At 38.0% G+C, this 10,224-nt stretch overlaps 1 long non-coding RNA gene across 1 annotated transcript; it reads left to right on the plus strand.

Moving 5' to 3' along the window:
• Positions 1-1,213: 1,213 nt before the first annotated feature.
• LOC143264117 (uncharacterized) lies at positions 1,214-2,654 on the plus strand. Its single transcript, XR_013037632.1, has 2 exons — positions 1,214-1,909; positions 2,022-2,654. It is a non-coding gene; the product is annotated as an uncharacterized LOC143264117 (long non-coding RNA).
• Positions 2,655-10,224: the final 7,570 nt, after the last annotated feature.

Consider the following 10,224-nt stretch of genomic DNA (forward strand, 5'->3'; position numbering starts at 1 on the left):
ATTGAAACGGTGAGCGAGTAGAGTGAGCCATGGCGCTGATCTACGATGACATTCGCGAAAGCCACTATAGTGGACTGTCGTACAGAGAGATGGTATCCGCGAAAGCCACTGTAGTGGCGCGTCGTGCCTAAAAGGTTAACCCTTTACCCTACAATAGCGTGTCACACTCATGACGCACACTACAGTTCGTATGTGACAAACCAGACACGTATTTTCATCGCAACTGAATTTTGGATTCACTTCTAATTATAATCTTCGCAATCAAGGATCGTCGATTGTGAAACGTTCCTAACTTTTCAATTTTCTTTATTTGTCTTCATATTGTAGCAATAATTAGTGAGCTGTGAATGACGCTACTGCCTAGAAAATTGTAGGTTAAGAGGGTAAATGTAGAATAGTTTGATTCAGACTGAAGAGTGATGATGTTATATTTATTTTGGGTGAGGATTAACATGTAAGCAGAGTACACTGCCCTTCAATCCGAAATAAATCTAACCTAAAACCCCATCATATATATTTAATAAATCCATTCTACTATTTTAACCTTATTCTCAATATGCAATCTACTTTAAATAAAATTATTTTCCATATTCTGTCGATCAAACCTAAAGTTTAGAATTGAAGGTCATAGCACAGTAGTATCAAGTGATTAATATGGTCATTATTTCTAATGACTTCCCATTATAAGTAATGACCAAAATGATGGGGCAATTTGATAAATATTGATTCATTTACTAAGTCGATCGTACATCATGAATAATAACTGCTTTGCCCATAAGATGAACGGGGAGTTGCGTATAATAAGTAATAATGTCAAGACTTTGTTTATATCATTTTCTTGCGTTTCTATAGAGAGTTTCATATGCAAGGTTAACCTCTTGATTAATTCTATAATTAAATGGCGACGAGCTTGACATTCATGAACTTCGTTAAGGGACTTTCAGAATGACCTTGGGACGCATTTATTTATTCTTATTATTATATACTATTAAATCATATAGGAATTTAGAGATTTGAAGATTTATTACTATAGGAATTCATAAATTTTGGGATTTAATAATGTGGAAATTTATAAACTTGCAGATTAATAATGCAAATTCAAAAATATGGAAATTTCAGAATTCATGATTCGTTCTTTTCAGTTTGACTCATTCTTCAAATCCAATGATAAAAAGTTCAAAATCTGAACATCAACAAATGTAAAAATTTGCAATCACCCAAAAATTCGTAGACTCAACATAAAAACTAGAAGACCACTTAGAAACTCAAAAACATGGATACAGTAGATAAGAATGATTAACGACTGCATAAAGTATACTTCCAATTTTCCTCAGCAATCATTTTAATTAGAACTGCGTTATCCGTGAAGCAATTATTCGTAGCAAAGAGATGTCGTAAAACAGATCCATAAGAGAGCGAAGCGTACTCATCTCATAGGTCAAGGAACTTATCCAGCAGGATTAATCCTCCCGGTAATTTCTGCTAAACGCTTGCTAGCTCGCAAAAAACGAACGACTTTAATAACTCAATTTACACCTGGCGTGGCTTGAAGGCCTAGGCCAGACAGCGTGAAGAAGCTCATAGCGAGGCGGCCATCCTAAAAACGCAAGCAACGACGCAGCCTTCCTCGACCCAAAGGGAAGGAAACACGCGACGCGGCATCGAGCAAATTGCGGTAATCACGGGCTCAGATACCTGGAAGTGTACGAACAAGCAAGAAGAGAAAACTCGTGGAGAGAACAGAGCCTAGAAATAGCGTCGATAAGGTGGAGGGGAAGAAAAATTCGGCCTCGGGGCAAGCTGAAAGGAGGCAGCAGAAAACGCTCAGGATGATCGAAATGGTTGCAAAAGACCTGAAGGCAGCCGAGCTCGGATCATAGGGATTAGTATGTCGCTGCCACACGAATGGGTAATCTTTCGTTAATAGCGAACATTTCCTTCGCTCGTAAACGATATCGTGATACCGTAAAACATAAACATGCAATATCGAGATCTTACAACTCTTCTTTCAAATGTTGCAGTTGTTCGGATACAACGGACGGACCGGCACAAGAACAAAGTAATATTAATAACAGTGCGGGATCTTATGGGTCACGATAATGTGTACGGAATGTTGCGTAAATGATACGGTTTGATGCTCTTTTGATGCGGGTAATGCGCAAAAAAATAGTTGGGTTTTATCTTGAAAGTCATGAAACCTTGGAATTAAGGAAATGGATCTTGAGTCGCATGTATTTGCTGTGATTAGTTCTGGTATTCGAGGTACATTGATCTTTGGAACAAAAAATGACAAGTTTCAGAAAATGACACCTTGGAGGTTATGTTACTCTCATTCGGATTATTATTTATCGATAATGCTTTAACTTTATACATATCACAATTGTCGTGTAATTATGTTGTTGCGACGTGAAACAGCTCACGATTGATGCAGTGAAGCCAGTCCTTGCAACGTGAAACTGGTTCACGATTGAAGCAGTGAATCTACGAAATGAAGAGGTCCGCGGAAGTTGTCAGGCGGGACGAGCGGATCGAGTGGCCAGGACTTCCGGTAGCAACCGCGATGTTTAAATATCAGAACCGCGCCAGATTTTGAAGGATACAGACATCTGAACACTGTTAATTTTAATAAATCGTTTGAGGTCTTGTAATTCTAAGTTTGTGTGTTTTTAATCAGTGATGGCTACTCGCGAGGAAACGCCCTGACGCAACAATATATTGTAAAGTTGTTATACAATTATATGTTGTTCAGTTGTTATAGAATTACATGTTGTACAATCGTTATATAATGTCACACAATTTTTTAGTTCTTCAACAAAATTTAAAACTATCATTCCTATGTTACAATTAAAAGTACTGATACCTTCAGTTGCACAAATACAGCTATTTTAATTTTGAATTAATCTTGAGGTCCAATTAAAGGTCCTTACATGTACAAAGTTTTTCGAAATGATCTTGACAAAATATTTCAAAGTCATCGAAATCGCAGGTGGTATCTTGCAAATTTATCGTCAATTATTATACAGCACATTATTGCAATGAAAAGGAAATATCTGATGAGTCGTTGTTTCGTCCGAACGATTACCGCGTGAATCACATACAGGTAATTGTCATTCTAATCGCAATCGCTGTTAATCTAACCATGAGACGGTACAAGGTTGTTTCTACGAACTGCACAAATTGACACGTTAAAACTATAAAGTGGAAAGTCTCGATACACGATGATATCGTATCCTGTAAATTGTAGCGGTCTATCGTTAGCGATTAATCGACTTACGGGATCAGCTGTCTGGTCCCAACAGATCCGATCGTTTAATAATATATTTTAGCATTAAATTACCATTTTTAAGTGTTTTAACGTTATCGATCGCTTGCTCTCTAATTTAATTCTTCCTGGTTTAGGTGTAATTAGGGGCCGCAGGAAAGCAATCCTTCCGTTTGTTGCTGAGTTAATCATCTAGTAATACACGTTTGGATAAAAAGTATACATATATGAGTATACATAAGATATACAAAATATACATAAGATATACAAGAAGAGTGTACAAGACGATATTCAACAACAACACTTTTTAGAGAGACAGGATTTGTTCAATTTTCAAGTAAAATGTATTAGGGTAGGGTTTCGACGTATTCCTAGATGCGCATGCGCATAGTGCACAGCGCACGGCTAATTCGAATCCTTCCGTTTGTTGCTGAGTTTATCTAGTAATACACGTCTGTACAAAAATTATGTACGAGTATAAAGAGTATACCAGACGATATTCAACAATACTTTTCAGAGAGAGACAGGATACCAATTTAAATGCCCAAGTCAAATGAATCGGGGGTAAGAGTATTTCGACGTATTTCGAAATGCGCATGCGCACAGAGTGCAAATATGGCGGTCGTCAAAGAACGGTTTAAACTGCACATTCACCAGTAATTTATTTGTAATAAATATTTTGTCATTCCTCTGTAACACAATCATCTATATTTTCTGATACATAGTCATTTCTTTATAAGTTATTTGTAATAGTCATTTCTGTACGCTTAAAATATATTGTGTATGTCTTTCTTTTTCAACTTTTCAATCTTGTAAAATTGATGTAAATACTTCGAAAGCCAATGTTAGTAATACAGAGAAAATTTACGATAAATTGATTTCTAATTATTAGAGGTTCACGTGAGAGATTCGCTTGATTTTCCCTCTCGTTTGTGCAAACAATTTAAAGGAACATTTGGTATGAAGGAGAACAGGAATTTTCTTGTATTTTCAAACGGAAACGATCCGAAGAATTCCAGAGACGATGTTTGATGTTTACCTCGTACTGATTTGCGGTTTTAGCGTAAGATGTTCGCTTGCCAAAAATATTGATATTTAGAGGTCGGTAGACGCAAACACGTTCACTGATAAATCCACGTAAATATTTGACTCTTGAATGTTATTGTGAAAAAGGAATTCTTTGCAAAATATTTGTGACATTCCGCACGCTTAACATGCTACCGGAAAACGGTCGGAATTTTTATTTCACGCAGCTTTGTTTATCGTATGTATTATTCAGGTGAGTGAGAAACTGTTAAACCTCTGTTTCCAAAAATAATATAGTCTTGTTTAATAATGAATAATGCAGTTAATGTATCAAGAATCTTACAAAACATCGTTGCTTATTTTGCACCTAAGCGCCAGACTAAACCAAGTCCATTTTCGGTTTCATTCAAAAACAAGAAAATTTACACTTCTTTCATTTTGAAGAAAAGAAGAAAATTGAATTTGAGATGTACTTTCTGGTATAGATTTGTTAGTACTTTCTGAAGATTAAAACCTCTTGAAATATTATTTTAAAATTAAACGTTATGATTGGTAATCACGTTTTAAAATAACTTTTATTAAGTCTTGAAAAACAAGTAACAAATTTTAGTAGAGCTCTTGTGAGACATCCTCAAAATTCGAGAAAAATACAAAATTTATAAAATCTCGTCTAATGTGTCTCCTTTAATTTATTTATTAAATATAAATATTTAATCTGTATTATGCCATTTTACTATGAAGATCATTTTTGATTCTTTGAATAATCACGTTACGAGACTCAGCCTGTACATCAACACATCTCGATAAGATGCAACAAAAGGAGCAAAAGGATACGTAGGAGAAAACTTGAGGTATTAAAGTTGGCAAACTTGCCAGCCAACGTATCCAGCTTTTACTCAGCCTTTTCGCGTATCTTTCTATGGTGCACCCCTGTTACCGCACCCCCTTTCGCCACGTCCTAGCCTCGACAGGATATTGCGATAAAAGAATTACTCGTTTTTCACTCTCTGCATGAACGTCTCACTGAACGAGTGTGAAAGAAAACTCTTGATATTAAACTGAATCCCGGGGCTGTCTTTTCTGCTCGTCTGAGTCTCCGGTAATACCGTTTTCAAAGAATGCTTCCGCTCGTTTTTGTCTTTTCATAAAAATATAGCCAGTACTTTAGTGCCTTAACGCAATCGTATTTATGAATTTTAGAAGGTGAAGTGGTAATGGAAACTGCGTTCTGCTGTTCAGATAATTCCTCTTTATTGAAGTTAAACTAAAAAACTCTACTGTACATAAAGTCAATATTTTTTCATGCTTCACGTACGGTTGAATGAAAGAAGCTGAAGGACAGTCATGGTAATTTTGCTAGATTTGCGATATCAAATATTATGATAGTAATGTAAATGAAACTTTAGGTATATCAATAAAGCGAGAAAATAAAATCAACTTGTTGGTATCTTAATCAACAGATTTACAGTGAAGTCATATGTAAAAGATACGTCAAATTTACAGCAAGACTATGAACGCTAAAAAACATGTCAAATTCAGAGTAAAACATAACTTTGGTTGACTGCGTCTGTCACGAGATTAAATAAGAGCCATAAGCGAAAGTCTCAATTGGAAGCAGAACGTTCAGAGTTTCTAAACCGACATGGATCACCGTGAACACGGAATCAAAAACGAAACAAACGAGCATCCGTTCGCTGTCCAGGTTGCGTCGTAGCACGCAACAACGGCAGAAACGTAAGAAGAAACAAGACAAAGCGATCGGGGTAAGAAAGAGTACTCGCGGCATCAGAGAGGAGCAACGGCAAAGTAGAAGACGGAAAGAGGCCGAGGGTCCACCGCTCAAAGGGCTATAAAAGGCTTAATCCTGGCAGCAGGAGTTATATACGCTTAGAAGGGACGTAGATAGAATTGCGGTGGTTTATAGACGCCGTTCCCTCAGGTATATTGCAATGTGGTTAGCGTCCTCATCCTCCTTCGTCCTCCGTGGCCGCTGCTCCTCTTCTTCTCGTTCGTGGGGTGCGCCGACAATGTGACATGCAATATGGTAATCACCATGAAACGCTCCGGGGCCCTATGTGGATGCTGGACGTCGTGGCGCAGCCTCTGAATAGACTTCCCGGGGCTCACAGGAAAGGAAGTACGACAGGCCAACGACATACGTCCCTTCTTGCATCCTTCTTCTCCGTGGCGCACGCGGCCTATGAATCAGTGGTCATTTTTTCGGACATTGCTTTCTTTCGCTGCCGTCAGAAATCGACGGTTTGGGCTTCCGAATACTGATCCCATACGAATGGTCGTAGGGTTTCCGGCCAGTAGGGCTGCACCTTTCGGGGAAATTGGTGTCTTTCCTGCGAAAGCTTGTAACTTTATATCTACAAACATTTTCACTGTATTTTTACACTGTGAAATAAAGACGTTTAATGCGATTTAAGACAGTTGGACTGACTTCTATCTTCGTACATATTACTGAGGTCAAGTAGATGAAAGTTCATATAAACTTCATATGAAATGCTTTATTGAAGACACAAGCGTTTGAAGATGAAACTGTTGACTTAACCCCTTCCCGTGCCATTTATTTATCAGATGCGTCAGTCAAGACTAAGTATTCAGGGCTATAACATTAAAACGAACAAAGAAAATTAAAATGTTGTGAGTGTTTTATATTCAGGGGTCTTTGATAATGCAACTTATAGTTGGACTTAAATTTCAAGTTGAAGAGTATTCAAAATTTGAGTAAGGTTTATCACATTTGAGCTGAAGTGCGTCACGAGTGAGACTCGTCAAAACACGGGAAGAGATTAATACTCCGTATGAAACTGAAATAACCTATAAACTTGGGTAAACGTTTCCCAGGTATACGATTTATTCGAACGAAGCCGGAACAGCAAAGAATACAAGCAATTACGATTTTATTCGCCGGTAAGAAACAAGCAGTCGCCGCGACATTTCGCAACAAGGTGAAACACAAAGGACACGCCCGCGCATGTCGCCGCGCAACGGCCGCCATTCCGCGCGCGTTGCCTAATACGAAACCTCCATTTGCTTCAGAAATGGAAGTAGCAGATGCTAACGATGTAAATTTCCCATATTGATCAGCGGTGGCTGTTGAAACGAGTCCATGGCTTTCGTGCGTTTTCATGCGGACCGCAAAGGACGACAAGCGGTATCGGCGATCACCATTTGTCCTTTTACAGTACAATCGCGCGAGCCGCGGAAATTGAAAGGAAGTCTCTTAATCCGTGTACCGCAATTTTTCGTGGCGGGGCCAAGCTCGTAAAACAAACAATCGCGTATCCGGGATCTAAGAACGCCGCGACAATGGAAGGCATTCCAGGAAAGCCACGGAAAGCAAGCACGCGACAGAGCCTAACAACGCGTACACGCCGCGACACCGCGTGTACGTTCTTGCTACACGTGGCGCATGAATCACGGGACATTTGTAGCCGCCAGCGTGTTATGCAGGTTTCTAGAGCCGCGACGACACCACGGGAATCTAGGAATGTAGGTCCCTCCACGGAGGAGTGACGCGTCGCTGTGACAAGCACCGGTGCCTGTTTCCCGGTCCATATGTTTGCTTTGTTTCCTTCGTACTTTTTTTCTTTCAAATAGTCACATTCGTTGTGCCACGTGATTATCGTCCTCGTATTTGTTTTTGCTTAACAACCGAAAAATATGAGCATGTTATGAGCTCTAGGACTCCTAGTTTCTCAATTTGATATGTGTGACCACTGTAAATGCAAATGTGTGTTTGCTTGTGCCAAGTACGAAATACGTTTTTGATGATCAACGGTCGTCTTTTGTATATTTTCAGGGTTGTGGGCAAACTGTCTTGGTGTCGTTTGCAAATAGAAACCCTGATATTTTTATAGCCTTGTCGAGTGACTATATATACACTTGTTAAGTGTGTAAGTATTTTTTCTATGTGAACGTGTTGTTTTAAGATACAACCGTTTGTGAAATCTGAAATGAAGCTAAGAGATCTTTTCATGGTAGCTATAGGGTTATTCACACACTGGTTTCTTACAGTTAATATTGCTATTTGCAACTATTTTGTTTAATATTGATGGGTGTGCCACATGGTGTTCAAAACTGTAAATTCACTTCATTGTTAGTTAGGTAACTGTTATGGGCAATGCTGTCAGCTACTTCTTTTGCAAAAAGAAAAACAATGCTATAAGACGTGGTACCACAATTTTTACATATGCAATGAATGTTTATGCATTTACATAGACAGCGCCTGTTTATGCATTTACGATGTAATACCTTGATTATGGATCTCATAGATGCCGATCTCTAATTTACAGTTCACAGATATCGATGTGTCATAAACGCATAAACATCCGCAATCCAGCTATAATCATCATAATGACTGTCATCTACAAAAATCATAGTGTCTCACCGCTTAATATCTTTTAATATGAAGTCTCTTGCAAACTCCCTTTAGCTCCTTTATAGCGGTAATGAACGATTTCTTTCTATCTATTTCATCATGATAGCCTTCGGCTCTAAATTCTCATTTCCTGCACTATCGTGTTGATCTAATAAATTAGAGGCAAAAGCACAAATTACAGAAATGTGAACGTTTATCACAATTTCAATGAAATCGTAGTTGAACTAGAATAGTTAGACTAAAGGTTATAATCATAATTATCAGGTCAAAATCAGAATGTTGCTATGTAAATATAAATTGTCATGTAAACTTGTTAAATTCTTTGTTTTCTGATGTCAAAATGTATTACTATATTTACTTTTGTTAAAAAAAAATAATATGAATGTAATCTTTCAGGTCACTTTCATAGAACACCTTCATAACTGAACGTGTACGTTTCCCTTCGTAACTGCGCAATATGGCGAACAAGCTTTTAAAAATTTTGTAAATGAAAAGGATTGTATTATGAAACCTTTTCTTAGTAAATAGCAAACACTGACAGTACAGCTCTATATAACAAAAGTATATTTTCACAGTTTGTATCATGTGTGGATGACTATGTGAAATACTCAAATTCTCTAATTCACATTGAAACTTCGTGTGATATCTCTGATTTAATCAGTGTAGATACTTCGTCCCACCGTTAAGATAAACAGACTGCAGTTGATAAGAAAAGAAGGCTCTCATCATCAATGCAATTGTTTGCATTGCAGAACATCTAGCGAATCATTTGCAGCAGATTGCGGCATCGGGTGCAACATGGATTTGCCTCATCCAGCTGCACGACATTTAGATCGAAAGCCCATCGAATGATCTCGTCTGAAAAGATTAATTCGACTCATTACCGGTGAGTAATAACTATTATTATCCACGTGTTCGGTGTGCCACCACTTATTCACCCACGAATGCCAACCGACGAACGTAATAGCAAGGAACGGACATCGAGCAGTTTTTGCGAAACTGATTAGAAGAAACTCGCCTTTCACGGGAATATATTTCTGACAGATGAGCTGATCGAGTGCACGCATGATTTCTATAGGAATGTACTTACAGTCCGCTCGACGATGACGATTCTTCAGAACGGGCCTGAACGATGAATCTGTGCGTTTCGTAATAGCCTTTCGAGACCTGTCACACTCAGCTACGAAGCTCGTCGTGGATTTATTTGCTTCTGTTCGACGTACATTGTGTAGAAACAAATGATTGTTATTAGAAGCGTAGGATTACCTTATTGTCCGTGGAAAGAGAAAAACATTTGGTTCGTAAGATTGATGGGCTTTTATTTCTACTTTTTTCGTCGATGACTACTTGTGGATTAACTTGCGTAACTTCGAATTGGCTTTATCAAATTTCTATGTTAAATTTACAAGTTTCTGTTCATGGTGCACTGTTATATTTATCGTCATAATTAAAAGCAGAAATCATCTTTAGAAGACCCATTTGAAACTTTGTACAATCTTGGAGAACTTGAATTATTCTGTGAAATTCACGTATAGTAAGGTGGAAC

The sequence above is a fragment of the Megachile rotundata genome, chromosome 3, assembly GCF_050947335.1.
Source record: "Megachile rotundata isolate GNS110a chromosome 3, iyMegRotu1, whole genome shotgun sequence".
NCBI lineage: Eukaryota > Metazoa > Arthropoda > Insecta > Hymenoptera > Megachilidae > Megachile > Megachile rotundata.